Raw genomic sequence first — 23460 nt, 5'->3', positions numbered from 1 at the left:
GTCAAATCACGATATTTTTAAAATATTTTTTGGGATAAAGATTTACACGTATATATAGATAAATAAACCAAAAATGATTATTTTCCAAATAATATTAATACCAAATTTGGTCGATCGAATATTTAGTAAGTGGTCGGTTTTGAGCTCGGCATTCGGTCAAATCATAATATTTTCATAATATTTTTTAGGATAATGTTTAACACCTAAATATACAGGTATAAACCAAAAATGAAGAGATTTTGATCAATAACGCTAGCAATGTGTTACTTACAAACTTTCTACTATTTTTCGATTCTAAACCTACTCATTAATTAAATGTCAAAGAAACCTCTATTTTTTAAAAAAATTTTAGATTTTTCACATGTATTTACACCCAAATACAAAAAAAGCGCTATTCAATATTTATTCTGGTTTCCTAAGAATATATTTTCATATTTATGTATTTAACGCCCTCTTATGGATATAGATTTGTTAAATTTTATAATTGGAAAATAAAATTTAAGTTGTAATAATCTAGTAAATATATTTTTTTTCCAAAAATATTAAGTAAAAATAGAATTTTAAATTATTTGATATTTATTATCAATTTTTTACTTAATTAATGTTTTATGTAAAATAAAAAAAATGTTTTTGAAAATTTTTTTTTAAAAGATATCATATCATCATATTATGATTGATTATGATTGATTATGATTGATTATGATTAATTGCTTTTTAGCAAGACATTTTAGCCATGCAGTTTAGCAAAGCAATAATTAGTCATACCGAGATGTACCATAGAAAAGTGATAATGTCATAATCGTTATTTTTGAATTTTTTTAAAGCAAATGGGTAAAAAGTATACAAGTTAAATTAAAATTTCAGTGAAGATGTACCATTGAAAAGTGACAATTGTCATAATCTATATTTTTAAACTTTTTTGAATTTTTTTAAAGCAAATGGCTAAAAATATATATTGAAAACTAGAAAATTTCAGTGAAGATGTACCATAGAAAAGTGACAATTGTCATAATCGTTATTTTTGAACCTTTTTGAATTTTTTTAAAATAAATAGGTAAAAATATATATTGTAAACAAGTTAAATTAAAATATCTATGAAATTTACCATAGAAAAGTAACTAAACGGAAGGGGGGGGGGAATAAAAATCCCCACTCCTTTTACCAAATCTAATTTGGTAAATATTATTTGAAAATTATAAAGTATTTACCCCTATCAAAAAACTAAAATGTGTATATAATGTTATAAAAATAATAAGAAAATATTAAAAATAACGACCTTATAAAATTTGTGAGAACATTTTAAAAAAGGAGTATAAAACCAAATAAAATTTAAAATATAAACTGGCCAAAGACCTTCAAATAGGGAGTCTAACATTATTCAATTAAATATGTAAAAAAAATTACCCAAAGGTTTTCACCTCTCGCAAAGATCTTAGATATACTTATAGTGTTTGGCACATAATCTTAGTTATTATTTAGAATATTCCAATAAACTTGTAATTTTAGATCGTTCATTAAAGTGAATAAATATCACTAAATATATTTACTTCTAGATTTGAAATAAAATGTCAAAGATATTATAGTAAGTTGATATACAAAATAACCGATGCAGGATTCTTATTTTGCAATAAACATTTTAGAAAAAATAAATTAATTTAAAAGTGCTTTAATTATACATCTGTGAGCTATTATACATTATGTTAAAAAAACATTTCCGACTGCTGTGAAGAGTAAAGTATAATTATAATTGTGGAATTTTTTATTATTTTAAGTCATTATTACAATCATAATAAATCTCATCGAAATTTTATATCTCTCGTTTTTATAAAATCAAGGCATTAACGATTTGCAGGAAAATAACACATCATTAATTTTGATTATAAAAATTAAAAGGGAATTTAGGAATTTTGTGTAAATTTAACATGTTTACAAAATATTTTTACCTATTTACTTTAGAAAAACTCAAAAAAGTTCAAAAATATAGATTATGACAATTGTCACTTTTCTATGGTACATCTTTACTGAAATTTTAATTTAACTTGTTTACAATATATATTTTTACCCATTTGATTTAAAAAATCAAAAAAGTTCAAAAATATAGATTATGACAATTGTCACTTTTCTATGGTGCATCTTCACTAAAATTTTAATTTAACATGTTTACAATATATATTTTTAACCATTTGCTTTAAAAAAATTCAAAAAGATTCTAAAATATAGATTATGACAATTGTCACTTTTCTATGGTACATCTTCACAGAAATTTTTATTTAACATGTTTACAATATATATTTTTACCTATTTACTTTAAAAAAACTCAAAAAAGTTCAAAAATATAGATTATGACAATTGTCACTTTTCTATGGTACATCTTCACTGAAATTTTAATTTAAGTTGTTTTCAATATATATTTTTACACATTTACTTTAAAAAAATTCAAAAAAGATCAAAAATAACGATTATGACAATTGTCACTTTTCTATGGTACATCTTCACTGAAATTTAAATTTAACTTGTTTACAATATATATTTTTACCTATTTGCTTTAAAAAGTTCATAAATAACGATTTGTCACTTTTCTATGATACATCTTCACTGAAATTTTTATTTAACATGTTTACAATATATATTTTTACCTATTTACTTTAAAAAAACTCATAAAAGTTCAAAAATACAGATTATGACAATTGTCACTTTTTTATGGTACATCTTCACTGAAGTTTTAATTTAACTTGTTTTCAATATATATTTTTACCTATTTACTTTAAAAAAATTCAAAGATAACGATTATGACAATTGTCACTTTTCTATGGTACATCTTCACTGAAATTTAAATTTAACTTGTTTACAATATATATTTTTACCTATTTGCTTTAAAAAGTTCATAAATAACGATTTGTCACTTTTCTATGATACATCTTCACTGAAATCTTTATTTAACATGTTTACAATTTATATTTTTACCTATTTACTTTAAAAAAACTCATAAAAGTTCAAAAATACAGATTATGACAATTGTCACTTTTCTATGGTACATCTTCACTGAAATTTTAATTTAACTTGTTTTCAATATATATTTTTACCTATTTATTTTAAAAAAACTGAAAAAAGTTCAAAAATATAGATTATGACAATTGTCACTTTTCTTTGGTACATCTTCACTGAAATTTTAATTTAACATGTTTACAATATATATTTTTACCTATTTACTTTAAAAAAATTCAAAAATAACGATTATGACAATTGTCACTTTTCTATGGTACATCTTCACTCAAATTTTAATATAACATGTTTACAAAATATATTTTTACCTAAAAATAGCGATCAAAAGATATATCAGAAAAAAAGTATATATAAAATAAATATATTAAAAATCCTTTAAAAATAATATATATTCATAAATATTTACTATCAAAAGATGTACCAGAAAAAAAGTACGTAAAAAATTAATATTGTTATAGTTTGTACTTAATCTTTTAGGTTTTGAATATTAGAAGTTTAGTTAACATCATTATTATTATTAATTTGGTTCTCTATTCAAATTTATATTTCAAATATTAGATTATAATTTTAATTATTATTATTACGATTAATTTTGTTCGCCATGCAAATTTATATTTTTACAGACGATATTTTGATTATTAATTTTATAAAAGAATTTACAGACGATATTTTGATTATTATTTTGGATTTGATAGAAGTTGAATTAAAAGTAGTGAATTAGTATTAGAAATTATTAATAATTATATATTTATTTATTTATTATTAGTTCCATAGATATTCAGTCTCTCCCACTAGCCTCAGCAATATAAATATCAATCCCATATTGGTACAGTGATGCCTTACAGTGATTGATCCAGGCTTTAGAAGATCAAAAGTCAGTCTAATTATACATTGGAACAAGGTAAAAAAAATAATAAAAAATATATATATAAATTTTTGATAATTTCGGTTCTCTTATTGATGTTATATAAATTTTGGACCTTGGTATTGGTTTTATTCGTATGTTTATATTTATTTAATTGTTTAAGATTAGTTAAAATTATTTTAATCAAGTGGTTATTGAGTACACTTTATTGTATATTACGCAATAAATTTATTAAGTTTTATACTTGAAAATATAAGTATAATTATATTTTTATTGCTAATTTTAAGTTTCACGTTAGGTTTAATTATAGGAAGAAATACGACTTACGTTAAGATAGAGATTAAAGAGTTAGAAAATATTAAGAATATATTAAGAGAGGAAGATAAGAAAAGAAATATAAACAACTTCATACGAACGGATAATTACAGACAGATAAGTTGCTATAGCTGTGGTCAGCCAGGCCATATGTCGCGTGATTGTGATTTAACAAAAGATTTGAAATGCGCGAGATGTGGCAGGAATGGCCATTTAGCTATAAGATGTAGATTAAACAATATAATTGTGAGATGTAATATTTGTGGCCAGGATGGACACACTCAAGAAAAATGTAACAAATGACTAAGAAAGAAATATGTTGATAATGAATTTAATAATTTTTTTAATGTTGATAATTTAATAGAAAATAAGAATAAATATTTTAATTTTAATAATAAATTTGGTAATAATAGTTTTTCTATTTTAGTTCAGGTAAAATTAAGCATTTTAATTTTAATGATAGATTAGATAATTATACTAATTTTGTTAATGTTAATAATTGTAGTAAAAATAAGTATTTTAATTTTAATAATGATAATTTGGATAATGTTGATAATGCTAGTGCAAGTAAGAATAATGATTGTAATAAGAACGATAAATTTTGCGATGATAAAAAGTGTTTTAACGTTGATAATTATAATTCAAGCGATATTAATAGAAGTGATATAAAAATAAAAAGTAGAGATTTTGAAATATATAGAATTAAAAAGGCAACTAGTGTAGACGTACTAAAGATGGAATTAGAGAATTTTTTAATGAAAAATAGATGCCCTAGAGTAAAGATAAACATGGAGGAAGCAGAAATTTGTTTTTTATTAGATACAGGAGCAGAAATTAGTTTGATAAGTATAAAGGATTTTATGAGATTTTGGCCAGAGAAAGAATTTATTGGATGGTAGCATGGTGAAAATTTTAGGGTATTATAGGGTAAGGTTACCAGGAGTTAATAAAAGTATAAATTTGTGGATAACTACGTTGAAGATTGAACCGATTTTAGGATGGTATGATATAAGAACGTTAGGTCCAGTTTATAATTGGTGGAGATTTTTCGATACTATCCCTGTAAGTAATGATGAAAATAGTGAAATGATAGATTTCGATAGATTTAAGTTACCTATTATAGAGGATAAACAAGAATTAGTTCTCGATAAACTTAGAAATCGAACACCAGAATTTTTGATTAAATATAGAGTCAAAGAGAATAAGATGTCAAGAGATATAAATTCTTTAGAGGTAACACCAGTCGAAAGCAACAAACAGATAATTAAGAAGACAGTAGAACAGGAAGAGATTATCGAAAATAAATATAGCCATGAAATAAGTATGATTGTGGATCAGTACTTGGAGGTTTTTAAAGAAGAATTAGGGACTCTTAGAGATTTTGAAGTAGATATACGATTAGAACAAGGTTATCGACCTAAATATTGCAGCACAAGAAGATTGCCGTTTTCGTGGATAGAAGATATAAATAAGGAATTAGACAAATGGTTAAAAGAAGGAATTATAAAACCAATAGTGCATAGTGTATGGGCAACACCATTAGTTCCCATAAGAAAACCAGACAACAGTTTAAGACTGTGTATAGATTATAGAGTATCAGTTAACCCGTGGGTAATAAACGAAAGATATTCATTACCTAGAATAGAACAATTGCTGGCTAATTTAAGAGGAGCAACAATTTTTTCAAAGATAGATTTTTCGAATGCTTACTTGCAAATATAGGTGAGTGAGAGAACAAGTAAGATATTAACGATCACAACGCATAGAGGATTATTTGCTTTTTGTCGTTTACCATTTGGTTTGAAAGTATCGGCTCCAATATTTTAAAGAACATTGGCGGAGTTATTTCAAGGAATAAAGGGAATAATATTTAGACGATGTTTTGATATATGGTAGAACAGAAGAAGAGCACAATGCTAGGTTAGTTAAAGTGTTAGATATTATATTAGAAAATGGTTTAAAAGCTAATATAAAGAAGAGTGTTTTTGGAGCAAGAAAAATAAAATATTTAGGACATATTATAAATGGAAATGAAATTACTCCAATTGCAAAGAATATAGATAAGATAATGAGTATGAGAGCCCCAAATAATAAAACTGAAGTACAGGCGTTTTTAGGAGCAACGAATTATTATCATCAGTTTGTTCAAAATTTTGCAGAAATTGCCTCACCGTTGTATGATTATTAAAGAAAAATAAAAGGTTGAATGGGGAGAAGCACAGGAGAAAAGTTTCGAAAAATTGAAAATAAAGATGGTAAAGAAACCGATTTTAGATTGTTTTAATGAGAAATTAGATATGATATTAGCTGTTGATGCATCTAATGAAGGTATAGGAGGAGTTTTGTTACAGATGACCGATAACGTTGAGAAACCGATTTTATTTTTATCTAGACGGTTTAGTAGCACTGAGAAAAATTACTCCACGATCGAGAGAGAGGCTCTGGCTGTGAGATTCGGACTAGAAAAGTGCAAAGAATATCTGATAGGAAGAAGGTTTGTCTTATATACAGATCATAAGCCTTTAGTAGATTTATTCAAAAAAGAAAATAAGGAGCTTATGATGTCACCCAGGTTACAAAAATGGTTAATTTTAGTTGGTAATTTCGATTTTGAAATAAAATTCAGAGCGGGTAAACAAAATTGTTTACCAGATATATTATCGAGATTGTTTAATAAAGACATTGCAGACAAGGAGACAGTAAGCAATAGTTTAGAATATATAAAAGAGGAAGAAAAATTAAATAGTAAAGTGATAAGGGCTTTGAAGATAGATGCAAGAGAAGAACCGATAACGTTCGAAAGAATAGAGGAGATGTCCAAAAAAGATGAAGAATTAATAAGAATTATAACTTGTTTGAAAGGAGAAGCAGAATGGAAAAGTGAAGACAAAGCTTTTAAAAATATAAGGAATGAATTAAATATAGAAGACAATTGTTTAATGAGAGGATATCGATTAGTGATACCGATTAAGTTAAGAAAAGATACATTAGCCGTATTACATTCAGGACATCAAGGCATTGAAAGAATGAAGAATAAAGCAAGAGAATATATTTGGTGGCCTAAGATGAATAGTGAAATTGAAGAATTAGCTAGAAGCTGCGAGACATGTAACATGTGGGCTAATGTACCACCAAGGAATAAAGCAGATAAATGGCCAGAAACGGACACTCCATGTAAAAGAATACATGTAGATTTTCTAGAATATGAAAAAAGAAGATATTTTATTATGGTAGATGCTGGATCGAAATGGATAGATTGTCAACAGGTTTCGGGTTTAACGACGAAGATAGCGTTGACTAAAATAAAAGATTTTGCAGGTAAATATGGATTAATGGAAACTTTAGTTTCGGATGGAGGCCCAGCATTTAAAAGTAGAGTTTTTAATCAATTTTGTGATAGGTGGAATATTAAACATGTAGTATCGCCACCACATTACCCGAGAAGTAATGGGCAAGCCGAGAGAATGGTAGCTATTGTTAAAAGCTGGCTAAAAAAAGAAAAATATGGAGAGGGAAAATGGTGGTTGTTAATATTAGCATATAATAATACGAAGACGAGCAAAGGAAATTCACCATCAGAAATGTTTTTAGGTAGAAAAACAAGAACGGAATTAGATTTTTTGAAAGAAAGAATAAAGCAAAAGGAGGATACATATGATGATAAATTTAAAGTTGGAAGTCTAGTATGGATTCTACTGTTTGAGGGTCCAGTTAAATGGGGAGGGGTATAATAAGTAAGAATATAGGAAAAAAGAAAGTAGAAGTAGAGATTGAAGGGCAAAAAGGCACTTTTACTAGACACGTAAAACAAGTCAGACTGAGAAGCTTAGGGCAAATAAAAGATATGGGAGATAATTAGAAGAAATAAATTGATGATAGACATTATTATGAGAATCATATTGATGATATACTTAATTATGAGAATCAATTGTTAAAGAGATGAATTGAGGATAGACATAATTATGAGAATCATAGTGATGATAGACAAAATGATGAGAATCATAATTTATCAGGGGATACAATTAGAAGAAATAAATTGATGATAGACATTATTATGAGAATCATATTGATGATATACTTAATTATGAGAATCAATTGTTAAAGAGATGAATTGAGGATAGACATAATTATGAGAATCATATTGATGATAGACATAACGATGAGAATCATAATTTATCAGGGGATACAAGTAAAAGAAGATAAATTGATGATAAACCTAATTTGAGAATCATATCGTCAGATGAAAGAAAATTGATGATAGACATAATTAGGAGAATCATAATTTCAAGAGATCAATGAGGAAAACAATCAGTCTCAATGAAATAGATTTAATAATAGACCTAAAGGAGGGTTTAGACGGTAAAGAAATTAGCAGGGAATAGTAGATTATTAGAAGATTATGAAAGATATATATATGCTTATAGTAATTTTATAGATGGCATCATATGTCAGAGTAGGAAACAAGATTATCAAAATGGAAATCAGGGAAGCAGATGGATCGGCTGAGTCAAACAGATGGATCGAAGCAGCAAGGGCCGAAGCCCAACAAAGATACGGAGAGTTACTGCAGGAAAGACCCAGAAATCAAAGGATAGAACGAAGAATGGAGCCATATTGGGTTCGGAAGAATCGATTAGAATGTTGGGCGTGCGGCGGAATGCATAAATTAAGATTTTGTCCTACGACAGCAGCGTCCTCAATAAACGGATCTGAGTTGGAGGTGCGGGAAGGCGGGGTACTAACGAAGGGGGCCTTGGAGAGCTAATCTTAAAGGGTGGAGGTGTTATAGTTTGTACTTAATCTTTTAGGTTTTGAATATTAGAAGTTTAGTTAACATCATTATTATTATTAATTTGGTTCTCTATTCAAATTTATATTTCAAATATTAGATATAATTTTAATTATTATTATTACGATTAATTTTGTTCGCCATGCAAATTTATATTTCGTATATTAAATTATAATTTTAGTTAGCATTATTATTATTAATTTTTATTCGCCATGCAAATTTATAATTTTGCTTTTATGAAAAAGGATTTTTAATGGCTAGCAAAAAATATATAAATAGCCAAGAAAAGTAATTATAATACACCGATGATATTTTGATTATTAATAATTATATATTTATTTATTTATTATTAGTTCCATAGATATTCAGTCTCTCCCACTAGCCTCAGCAATATAAATATCAATCCCATATTGGTACAAATATATTAAAATATTTACCGATCAAAGATTATCAGATTTAAAGTACCTAAAAAATTAGTATATAAAAAATTATTTAAAAAATTTATGTTTAAAACAATTATCAATCAAAATATTTATTAAAAATAATAATATAACAAATTAAAATAAATTATTTCAGATAAATATATTAAAAATCCTTTAAAAAAATATATTCATATATATTTACTATCAAAAGATGTACCAGAAAAAAGGTACCTAAAAAAATCATTTAAAAAATTTATGTTTAAAACAATAAAAACATTGACAATCTTAAAAATATTATTTAAAAAATATATCTAATAAAATCTGTAAATTATATAAACTAGTAGAAAGCCCGTCAAAAATGACGGTGAATGAGATTTTTATTCATTTTTTATGATAGATGTCATGCCAGGTCCAAGCTCACAATATTAGGAAGCATATAATTATTATAAAGTTTATCAAGCCCAGCTCAACTCTTAATAATTTGTAAAAGATATTCCCATATCAGGTGCAAGCTAATATTAATTTTGAGGTTCCAAGCCCAGTCGTATCCAATATATTTTTGAAAATTTTTTCCCACCTCGGAGATAGTTAAATTTTTAATTGATTTATCAACACATGAAGGGGAAATATCTGATTTACCAATTTTAAGATGTAAAAAATACATGTGAATTCCGTATTAAGGGAAACTGGGAAGGCCTGGACAAACCACTTATTAGAGAATCATGACAAATAAAATAAAATAACCGACTCTTATACTTTTTGGTAATATGATCAATTAAAATTATATATAAAAAATAAATTGTTGTTTATTATATAGGGTTATTGTAGCTTTTCGGATAAATTTAATGTATGTCTTGCATTTCCCAAATTATTTGTCTATAATTTTATGTTAAGTAAAAAAAAAATGCTATCTATTTAAATTACAAAAATGCCATTAAACACTAATGAAACTTATATGCAAATTATTTATATATATTTTTTAAGAAAATATTTTTTATTGACATAAATTTAGGCTAATTTTTTTAAAAAATAATGAGGAATAATTATTATGTTGTGTATTTGATAAAATTAAGAAAGAGCAAATCCTTGTTGAAATTTTTATTTTTGATGGAAAAAGCGACAAAATAAATCTGGAAGGTCGTCTGGAGAGGAAATAATTAATGTACAATTTCATATCATTTAGGGTTGTAGATGAAAGTAATGACGGATTACCTAAGCAGTGTACAAATCCTGATAAAGATGAGGCATATGCCTATGTCTTAGGATACTGGTAAAAGGTGAACGCAAAATGATATTTCTATCAATGTCAGCATTGGTAGCCCCCTGTAAAATAGAATCATGAACGACAATGTTAACTCAACCATAAAAAGGTAGTAAGAATTGTTATAAAGGCCACGACAGAACTACTGCTTATTTTTCCATTAATAAAGTTGATGAGAATTGCTGTACTGCACATTCAAGTTTGAACATTCCTCTAAATAATCATGAAAGTTTCTCAGAGAATCGGATAAAGTAATATTTATAATAACTCCTAGTGAAGTGAATGATAGTACAGAATTGAACGCTTATATTAGTTAAAAAATAGGGAGAGGTGGCATAGGGATTGTGGTAGTGGTGATATTTGGAGGCAACTGGGTGAAAATAAAATAAACATATAAATATAAAACATAAGATAAAAAAAACAAAATAAACCTCCAGAGGAGTTAATTTCAAGCGTAGTTCTATATTATTTTGACTACCAGTAATTCTAGAACGGGCAAGGCGTTTGTTTATTCGTCATTATTTTCTTTGCTTTTTAATAGATTCATAATGTTTTGTAGCAATGTGAGGGATTAAGGTTGGGTTAGCCTAGACAAATAAAGTAATCAGGCAAAAATATAAATAAACATTATTATTGAAATAAAACGAACATTAAAACCTGTAAACCAGTAGATGGGTCATAGATGCATATATCTAGTAGTTGGAGGGATATTATCAAAATAATTTTTTTTTGGGGCGGGGGGGGGGGGCTTATCGAGCCTATTATGATATTCTAAAGGTTTATTTTGCATTTGTTCTTTATTATATGATATATCAATATTTAAACAATTATAAAGAGGAAATAAGATGGGGATAGTTTTCTAAAGTAAAAAAAAAAAATTTTTAAGTTAATTTTATAAGGTAGGAATAAAATAAAATACCATTCGGAGAGATCAATTGGCAAGCTTAAAAAAAATAGGAACCTTGTGAATAAGTATAGAATAATTTAAATAATATATAAATAGCGTAATATGTATTTTTTTTGGAATAAATATAAAATCAAAAATAGAAAACCCCGTTTAGTTTTTTTATTGAAAGAATAAAAAGGAGAATTGTTAAAAAAGGTAGGAACCTTAAGAATAAATATATAATTTTAATTGAATAAAAATAAATATTGTAATATATAATGATTTTAGAATAGATATAAAATCATATATAAAAATAATAATAATAAAAATAATGTACTATGTATATTTTTTTGAGCATTATACAAAATAATCAGCAGGAATAATAGAGCAATGGTGGATCCGACAAAATGGCAAGCTTTTAAAAAAGTAGGATCCTTAAAAATTTTTATATTAATTTAGTTAAATTTAAAAAATGTACTTTGTATAATTTTCAGTTAGACAAAGATAAAAGCGCTTAATGTGCTGCCCATCAAAATGGATAGCCTTAAAAATACGAAAAAATTTCCAAGCATCCAAGATTTTAATAATTTAAAAAGATTTTCTCAAGCCCATTTCAATCCCTAATAATTTTGAAAACCAAGCAAATATTATTTCATAAGTATTTTTTAAGCCCAGTCCAACCCATAATAATTTTGAAAAAATTTTCCAAAGCCTAAAGATATTAAATTTATAATTAATGAAGGAGAAATCTCTTATTTACCAATTAATCTACGGTAAAAGATATTTCTTTATAAAAATATTAACATAAGACTAACATTTAACATTAAAAAATCCCAATATAGGTTCAAGCCTACAATATTTGGAAAAAATTTCCAAGCGTCCAAGATCTTAATAATTTAAAAAGATTTTCTCAAGCCCATCTCAATCCCTAATAATTTTGAAAACCAAGCCAATATTAATTTTGAGAAATATTTTTTAAGCCCAGTCTAACCCATAAAAATTTTGAAACCAAGCCTAGAGATATTAAATTTATAATTAATGAAGGGGAAATCTCTGATTTATTAATTAGTCTACGGGTAAAATATATTTCTTTATAAAAATATTAACATAAGACTAAGATTTAACATTAAAAAATCCCAATATAGGTTCAAGCCTACAATATTTGGAAAAAATTTTCAAGCATCCAAGATCTTAATAATTTAAAAAGATTTTCTCAAGCACAATTCAATCCCTAATAATTTTTGAAAACCAAGGCAATATTAAGAAATATTTTTTAAGCCCAGTCCAACCCATAATAATTTTGAAAAAATTTTCCCAAGCCTAGAGATATTAAATTTATAATTAATGAATGAGAAATCTCTGATTTACCAATTAATCTATAAGTTAATTCTGTTAAATTGAATTTCTATATAAAATATTAATAATTTGTAATATTTATTAAATAATGTATTACTTTGACAATAGGTGTTAATATGGCCTCCTACAGTTGCATTAATTTTGAATAAAATTTCCCAAGCCTAGAGATATTAAATTTATAATTAATGAATGAGAAATCTCTGATTTACCAATTAATTTATGAGTTAACTCCTAGTTATATATGCAAAAAAAAAACATGTGAATTGGTAATAAGGGAAACTGAGAAGGCCTGGACAAAGCACTTATTAGAGAATCATGACAAAATAAGGTCAACCCTAATATTATTTTAAGAAAGAAAAAATATTACCTCGTATTATTGGAGATAACTCCAAAAATTTTTTTTTTACATCTTAAACTAATTGGCAAATCAGATATTTCCCCTTCAGGTGATGATAAATCAATTAAAAATTTAACTATCTCCGAGGTGGGAAAAAATTTTCAAAATTATATTGGATACGACTGGGCTTGGAACCTCAAAATTAATATTAACTTGCACATGGGAATATCTTTTACAAATTATTAAGAGTTGAGCTGGGCTTGATAAACTTTATAATTATATGCTTCCTAATAATGTGAGCTTGGACCTGGCATGACATCTATTGTAAAAAAATGAATAAAAATCTCATTCCCCGTCATTTTTAATGGGCTTTCTTAATAATTTATAATATTTAGTAAATAATGTATTACTTTGACAATTGGTTTTACTTCAATACTCCGGTGGGGTGTAGGAAACCCCAGGCATGCTGGAAATGATATTGCATAAAAACGGTTAATTATCATGATCTGGATTCTTCAGTAGCTTCATCAAATATATTTTAGAATCTATATTCCAAATTTCACATATTTTGGTTGAGTGTTTTTAACATATAAGCATTTTGTGACTGCTTGGGGTTTGTGAGACCCCACCGGAGTAAATTCGTAATTTTTTTTTAAATTTTTTTTTAAAACTTTTATAATTATAAATATATACCACTATATTATAAAATTTATTAAAACGAAATTTGAATATAACATATTTTGAATGAGATATATGAAATTGAAAACACAAATATTTTTTCTGGTGGAGTTATTTTATGTTTATTTTCTCCAACAAACTCATTTTTTAAATTATTTCTATCATCTACTATGATTTTTACAGATTCTGAAAGTAAATATAAAATATATAAATGTAATATTTTTTTTTGAGGTGATTTGGATAATATAATTAATAGTGAGGATGAAGATTTTATGTATGATAGTGATCATGATACACAATCTGAATTAGATGAAGAAGAAGATATAGAAACAGATAATAAGCTTAAGTATTATTTGACTTGTTCATAACACCAAAAATGATTGAAGAGATAATTTATCATACCAACCAAAAAATTAAAATTGTAAGTCAAAATTATAATCAATATGAAAGTTCTACAAAAGAAGTTGATATAACTAAATTCAAAGCATTATTGGGAATTCTTTATTTAGCTGGAATTTTTAAATCTAACCATCAAAATATGTCTGATTTATGGAAATCTGATGGGTTTGGAATTGATATATTTAGAGTAACAATGCCTCTTAAAAGATTCAGATTTCTAATTCATGCAATGAGATTTGATGACATACTAACAAGAGAAGAGAGAAAGGTGGTAGACAAAGCAACACACATTAGAAATATTTTTCAAGATTTTGTTGATATTTTGTCAAATATGCAAAATAAATTTATGTTTAGAACACATTAATATTTTATGTAACAAATGTTTTGATTGTCAAATTTAACATATTTCAATGTTCAATATTTTTTTTATATTTGAATTTATCAGTGTAATTTTTTTTTAATATAGAAGAATAAAGATCCATATTATGAATTATCAGGATTATATGATGGATAAGTTATTTTTTTAATTTTTAATTTCTAATTTAAAAAAAGTAAGCTTTTTTTTAGAAAATTTTGGCACAAATTATAATTATCCTCACCATCTTTAATCTAAACTTAAGAAATAAAAATAAATAAATATTTTATCAAGTTTAAGGTTAGTTCTATCTTATATTCAAATATTAAATCAAAATAATGAATATAACTGGACATATATACATTTGAAATTGGGGTCTATTAAACCCCACCGGAGTACTAACGTCATTTTTTTCACCGGAGTATTGAAGGGTTAATATGGCCTCCTACAGTTGCATTAATTTTGAAAAAAATTTCCCAAGCCTAGAGATATTAAATTTATAATTAATGAATGAGAAATCTCTGATTTACCAATTAATCTAAGAGTTAACTCCTAGTTGAATTTCTATATAAAATAAAATTTGTAATATTTAGAAAAAAATGTATTACTTTGACAATTGGTTTTAATATGGCCTCCTACAGTTGCATAGAAAACTTAAATTTTAGAATCATCTGTTTGTATAAAATAAATAAATAAAATCAACAAATAAAAATACGTACCGATGACATGACGTAACGATGACATGACGTAGCGATGGCATAACGTAGCGATGACATGACGTAGCGATGACATGACGTAGCGATGACATGACGTAGCGATGACATGACGTAGCGATGACATGACGTCACGATGACGTAGTGAGGACATCGGAAAATTATAATATAGATAATAAATTCCTTTCAAATAAATATTAAATTAATATCAAATATAATAAATTAATCTTTCAAATAAATAATAAATTATTAATTTGTAAAATAAAATATATTGCCTAAAAAAAGCAGGCAAATCATGCGGCACGATACCATAAATTTTCTTCTTTTTTTAAAAAAAAAAAATACGTCTTTTAAATTTTAATTACATTTCTCTAAATATTTTTCTTACTTTTTATTTTTGGAATTTTTGCATTAGAATGCAGTTTGGTTCGACACCACTCCTTGCCCCGCTGTAATCAATGATTTGCATTAGAATGAATAATAAGAAGAGCCTGTTTTAACTTGATTTCTCTCTTCGGTCCAATGTAAAAAGTTGAATCTAAATATAAAAGATGATAGATAGAATAATGAAGGGTATGAAGATTGAAACAAAAATGTTATAACATAATTTATGGTTTCCTAAAAATATATTAAATTAACATTATAAAAAAATTATAATACAAAGCTAAAAATTAAAAATTAAAAAAGAATTCTTTACAAAAAATTAAAAAGTGAATTTTATCCACAAAATCTCAACTATATATCTTTTTTTTTAAATTTACATCTTCGAAATATCCTCATTTACATAGTCTTTAATATGAAATTAAGTAATTGCAATAACTCTTCTAATTTGAATAAGACTCTTGTCTAATCTGAATATTACAACATTAGATTATAAGTATGACTATTTTATTATTTACCAAAATATGCGGTTCAGGTTAAGAACTGATATCTTGTCGATCACGTGAGGGACTATCTTGAAGATACGCAATAAAGATAAGGGTTAGTGTTTATATTAGATTTGGAGAAACACTAATTTTATTGGACACCAGACTTACTATATTTGTTTTCAAATTTAAATGATACTTGCGAAGCAGCCAATAAGTTTCTTTTAGTTTTTACCAAACTACGAGGTTCAGGTTAAAGACGGAATTAAGTTTGCATTAGGGACTAGATTGGAGCTATGCAACAAAGATAAGGGTTAATGTTTATATTAGATGAAGAGAAATATTTTTACTGTTTTAAAAAACATTAGTACAATCTTTGTGAAATATTTTCTATCAAATTTGATACAAATTTTCCATTAATACTATCATCTACCTATATTTTGCTGTAAATCTTTCATTACAATAATCAATTTTTAATTTGTCTATTTTCTTAAATTGTGCTGTTAATTTTTTTTATATTTTCTCTTTAGCTTTCACCTTTTCTGGTGGTAAGCTCCTTCAATATCTCATTTTATGTTATTCATACTATATCTTTTATCTAATTTTATACTTCTTTATATTGGCTCTAACTTTATGACCCCATTGAAGTTTTGGCTTTCCTCTTTTACGTTTGCCCATCACTTACAAACTCTCAACCTTATTTCCTATGTAGTTCATAGGCCTTCTCATTGTGTGCACCACCTAAGTCTGTTTACCATTATCTTAGTCTTAATGGGCACATTTAAACTTCTTAGTATTCTTGTTGCCCCAGATGTATTCTCATCTCCATAAGTTATACACTTCTCTCGTCTGATTCTTTGATTGGCCATGTTTCCAAACTATAGAATAGTTGGTTGTACTTGCTGTTAATTTAATTTTTTTAATAAATTCCTTCAAAAAAATTGATTGTTAAATGTTTAAAATTTTATAAATTTCATTTAAACTTGATTTTTATGTCCCTAAATATACTATAATATTTTTAAATGATTGTGTCACATAGGACTATAAGAAAATATATTGGCCTGTTATCTTGGAATGCATCTATTAATTAAATTGCTAAAAAAAGTGATTTTTATTAGAGGTGGAGCTCTATTTGATAAAATTAAAATAATTGGATGAAGATAACTTAGGGCTATGTACTGTTTATATCTTAAATAATATATTTGCAATAATTTTCTATTTTTTTAAATATAATTTTATTTATTATATATATATATATATACAATTATATTTATATAATTAAAAAAAATATACATTTATTATTTTAACAATAAATATAATCAATATGACTTGGAATAATCATTTTTTTTTACTTTTCCTGAAATAATTTCAGAAATATATTATGATACATATTTTCATAATGTTTAAAAATGTTATATATTTCTCGAAATAATTTACGAGGATATTATAACGAACAGATATTTGGATAATCCCACCCAAATATTATTAACTATTAGTTTCAAAGAAAGTAAATGAAGTTCAGGAAATAAATCTTTATATTTATAAATAAACTAAATTTTTAGCAATTATCATCAGATTTTAAAAACATTTGGCAATCTTCAGGCTTAATTCAAGCAATGACAATAATTCTTAATATTTTTAACATATAAACTAAAGTGTTAGCTATTATCATCAGAAAATTAGTAATCTACTTCAAGTTTAATTCAAGCAATGGTAATAAATCTTAATATTTTAATATATACTAAATATTTTAGATTTATACCTCATTTTGGATTTAACATATTATGTTGAATCATGAATGAAAAATGAGAAAGATTAATATTAGATGATGCCTAGTAAATATAAGAAAATGCCTGGTAAATGGAAAATAGCAGGGGCTTCACTAGTCTTTACAATCTCAGGGGGCTCAACTAAAAATATGTTATGAGAGACCAGCGTCTACATGGCAGAAAATTTGATGGAGGCAAACCCCTCCAAAATCTACCCATACCCACCTAAAAAAAATCCTGCGGCCTTCGGCCGCGAAATTTACAGACCTACGATGGTATAGTGATTTTATTTAAAAAATCTTATCTGCCACCATTTATAACCTTACAACATAATTCTATTTACAATCTTTCAAGCCTATTTAGGGAAAAAAAATTTAAAAATTTGTAAGTGATAATGAACTTTTATTTAAATAATGCAATCTTTTCATAATTTGGTATTCACTTTATTTTCATAAAATATATATAAGTGAATTAAATGAGATAACATATTAATATTTCTATGAAAAAGATCTAAAATATTGTAAAAAATATAAGACGAATAAATTTAAAGAGGTATATTTAGCTTGATTCCACATCATTAAAAACATGTATTGTAAATAGAGCTATTATATAAAATATTAGAATAAAATGAATTATAGTATATTTTGCATTGAAATTATAAAATGTTAAATTAAATATACATTATTTAAAAGCCTATATATTCGCTGTGAAAAAGATACATTAATTATTTTATTAATAATTTGGATAACCTTATTGATGTTAAAGCAAATTGTGTTATAATATCATCAATTGTAAATTTTTCAAAAACATCAATTTAGCTGGATATTAACAGTAAATTTTCCAAAAATGGGTCCGAATTCGAGTTTTGTTAATTTTTACTTTACTCATGGCTCTTTCGGCTGAACAGGAAGTTGTAGGAAGGGTTAATAAATATTTATATAATAAATTTAAATTTGAATAAGAATTTAATTGATTTAAAAGTCGGTATGGTAATATAAAAGAAAATTTTATCCATTTTTTTATTTTGGTCATGATTTCGCTGTTGATATTTTCTTTGGTAATTTGATCGTTTGCAATACCTTTAATTATATACAATTACAAATAAAATATCAATAAATTACTTTCATCAATATATAACGCGTCATTCTTTTTAACTTTTAAAAGATCTTCGCAAAAAATGATTGATTGAGACTCCAAATATAAAGAGCGAAAATCATTATATTCATCAACAATGTTTTGGACATCCAATTGATAAGTATTACAAATTTCGGATATTTGCCATCCTTCTATTTTTTCATTATCCATAATTCCAGCGGGAGTAAAAATGGATATCTGTGATAAAAAATTTAAACAATCATAATTAAATCGATCATTTAGGTGATTAATTATTGCATTTAGAACAGGGAAAAATATTTCCGTTCTATATCTATAATAATAAATAAGAATTTAAATTTTTTTAATTTATTCAACTTGTTTTTTTTTGTTCAACATAATTATTGAATTTTGTTTGATCCAATTTGAATATTGATTTCATATTGTACAAATCAGTTATTACATTATTCTTTTTCAAAAAACTATTAGATAAGGAATGTAATTTTCAAAATATATTGTCTCCATTAGCTATATTTTAAAATTATTTATAAAAATAGTAACTAATATTAACCTTTTAGTTTTTGTAATTTATTTTTTGTATGTTGTATTAATTTGGTTACCAAAGCCAAATCATTACCAACTGCCTGCATTTCAATACAAGCCTCATGTGTACATTTCAATATTTCTTTCAAAATAAAAAGACTTAATATAAAATTTTCATCTTTAATTCTTGATAATAACCCATCGGCAATGGAAGAGGTGCTTGGGTCATTAGAATCTTTTAATTCAACTAATGATGCTAAAATATGTTCATAAACATCTAAAAAGATTTCTACAGATTTGTAGGATGATGACCAATTTCTGAAAATATATAAGTTTCATTAAAAATATTTTATTTACCTTGTTGTGTTTTTAATTCTTTTAAGAGATTTCTTGGACTTTCTCATTTGATATTTAACAAACACACCTTGACGTCTAACTCCATTCATAAAATTATATAACTCATCTAATATTCCAATTGCCTTTTTCATTTCAATTTTGCATCCACAAACATGAGCAACTACTAAATTTAGCCGATGTGCATGGCACCAAATATAGATGGCTTTTGGAGCCTCTTTCAATATTAAAGCCTGCATTCCTTTGTATACTCCTCTCATATTCCCTGCACCATCCATACTTTGTCCAACCAAATAATCAAGAGGAAGACCAAGATCATTAAACTTAGAAAAAACATGTTTCTTTATATTTTCCCCAGTGGTTTCTGATGTTGTAAAAACATGTATGATCCTTTCTACAGGATGTGGATGCAGATCATCTTCTATATACCGTACAAGCAAAGCTATGCATTCTTTTTTAGACACATCATATGTTCCATCTAATATGATGCTATAGGCACGATTCTCTTTAATTGTTTGAATAATGCTTTTTGTTATTTTTATCTTAATAATTTCAGTTATTTTTTTCACGTGGCCATATGACAGTAAATTTATATAAGGTCTCGAAATTTTATCTGATTTTTTTCTCCGCAATTTTTCGTTGTTATCCATGTATGCACGTAAAGTTGGAACCGTTTTTGCCATTAATTTTATGAGACACATAAAATTACCTTCATTCGAATTAGAACCCCAAAAGGCTATATTACATTTTATAAGGTACATAATGGCATTGATAATATTATGAACTATATTACGATTTTCCATGATTATATCAAGCTTATTTGATAGCAAATATTCTTGAATGCGTTTATTTGAAAGCCAAGTCATGTTTGTATATTCACAATCTTTATGAAGAGAAGATGCTTCGTGTCTCTCTAAGTCACGCTTTATGTTTTTCCAATTATTTACCCCATGTTGAGTCCAAAAAGTATTGGACTTAGGGCCACCAAACATAATACAATATAGACAAAAGACTTTGTCTAAAGTAGTGCTATAAGATAGCCAATTTCTGGGGTTGAGGGAACCATCTATATTAACCTTTCTATAATAGGTTATATTCATGCTCCTGTTTTAAAAGTAAAAAAAAATATATTGGTATAGAAATAATGGATGGGTAAAAATTAATGAAAATAAATATTATTTAAAACCTCTTGTTAGTAACAGGATATTGAAATTTATTTGTACATGGCTTACAAGGGTCTACAGCAATTATGAAATTTATTAAAATATTTGTCATCCTAAATAATATAAAGTGAAAAGGGTCATTTGGTTCCTTTTTTTTGTATAGCTGAATAAGACTTGGACTTTGAATATCCTCATAATTTATTCCCTTCAAAAGTCATTATATAAATTTTATTTAAATATAATGCCTCATGCAAAGTAAGTGCCTCACTAGAACCGGGGATTGGATGAGGAGATAATACAATTTGTGAATCTTCAATATTGGAGATTTGCTATAAATAAAGAGTATAATTTGTTTACTTATGAAAATCTATTTTTAATATAATTTCAGCCAAATGGTCATTTTATTCTTAGCTACATTATAATTAAGTTAATCAATAAATGTTGGAAATATTTAAATGTCCTAATTTATTTTCTTCAAAAGTTATCATATAATTCGTATTTAAATTAAATACCTTATCATGCAAAGTAAGCGCCTCACTGGAACTGGGGATTGGATGAGAAGATAATACAATTTGTGAATCTTCAATATTGGAGATTTACTATAAAGAGTATAATTTGTTTACTTAAGAAAAACTATATTTTTAATAAAATTTTAGTCAAATGGTCATTTTATTATTAACTACATTATAATTAAGTTTTTAATAAAGGTTGGAAATATCTAATTAACCTCATAATCATAATTTATTTCTTTCAAAAGTTATCATATAATTCGTATTTAAATTAAATACCTCATCATACAAAGTAAACACCTCACTGGAACTGGGGATTGGATGAGGAGATAATACAATTTGTGAATCTTCAATAACTGAGATTTTCTATAAATAAAGAGGAGTTTAATTTCTTACCTTATGATAACTATATTTTTAATAAATTTTTAGGCAAATGATAATTTTTTTTAACTACATTATAATTAAGTTTTTAATAAATGTTTTAATTCTACAAGAATACATGATTGAGAAAACAGGTATTAAAAATATTATGAAGTCCAACATAAAGTTATCAGGTTACAATGGAAAGATGATACAAGTAATAGGTAAAGCACAAGTAAATGTAGAATACAAAGGGAATTCACATATTTTGAACGCAATAATCATAAACATCAATATGACTTTGTTAGATCATGTAAAAACATTTTTAAAATATACTTGAAAGATTCATAGGCATGATAGATGCAGATTAATATAAAACTGCGATCACATGAAGAAATCATAAAACAATATTATAATGACTATAAAAATAAAAACAATATTAAGTATAAATAAAATTGTGAAATTCATGATGAAAGTATATTATCTAAAGAAATTCTAATAGCTAAATAAAACAATGATAATAAACATACCTAATATAACACATAATTTAAATAAAGGGGATGAAACTCACACAGATAACATTTTGAAAATAGTTGATTCCAAATCATATTTTATAAGATTTATATTTAAAAAAAGTAAAAGAATTTGAAGTCTTAATTCAATTAAAGATGAAAAGATTTAAATTTAAAAATTCCTAGAAATTAACATTACCTTATTTTACTACATTATATTAACTTAATAAGTTTTTTTAAAACTTTGGTTTTAAATTATTATTATTAACTTATTAAACATATTGTTAAATTGAACTTTATAAAGTATATATAGATATAAAAATAGTGTGATAAACAGTTAAAAAACATTAAATAATAATATATATAATTTATTTTCTCTATACCCTGACTACTTTAATATTAATATTATTCTGGTAAAATTTTAAATCAGTTTCTATTAATTCACAAATTTATAGTTACAATAATAAATAAAAATATTACTTTTTGGAAATAAGATGTTATTGTCTTTTTTTGCAACTGGGTTTCAACTCCATTTGTGATATTATATGGAATATCACAATTTAAAGATACCCAATTATTATTATCTCTTTTGATGGCTACCTTTGTAAATTTCATATCAGCTGGCTTGACATGAGGATGTTTATGTTTATAATGTTCATGTATCTTGTCACTTCTTATTTTAAAAGTTTTGCAATTTTTAATATTGCACTTAACTTTAAATATGGTTTTGTTACTTGGCATCTAGAAAGAAATAATTATTATAATATAATTTTTTACATATTATGTTTTTTATTATTCTTTGCTTGCTGATATATGTTTTTATGCATGACTCAAAACATTACCTAAAATTTATCCTCCTAAAATCTATAAATTTATTAAAAAACATAATATAAATATATTAACCTCTAAGAAA

General features: G+C 25.5%; 1 long non-coding RNA gene across 1 annotated transcript; it reads right to left on the bottom strand.

The window, feature by feature from the left end:
- Positions 1 to 19613: 19613 nt before the first annotated feature.
- LOC135931991 (uncharacterized) lies at positions 19614 to 20113 on the bottom strand. The gene is made up of 3 exons (XR_010573244.1): positions 20007 to 20113; positions 19678 to 19967; positions 19614 to 19634 (listed from the first exon to the last, which is right to left on the bottom strand). It is a non-coding gene; the product is annotated as an uncharacterized LOC135931991 (long non-coding RNA).
- Positions 20114 to 23460: the final 3347 nt, after the last annotated feature.

This window comes from Gordionus sp. m RMFG-2023, chromosome 1 (genome assembly GCF_954871325.1).
Source record: "Gordionus sp. m RMFG-2023 chromosome 1, tfGorSpeb1-WG-v2, whole genome shotgun sequence".
Lineage (NCBI taxonomy): Eukaryota > Metazoa > Nematomorpha > Gordioida > Chordodea > Parachordodidae > Gordionus > Gordionus sp. m RMFG-2023.
Note: the sequence above shows the minus strand (reverse complement) of the source record. Positions and strands in the feature narration are given on the sequence as shown.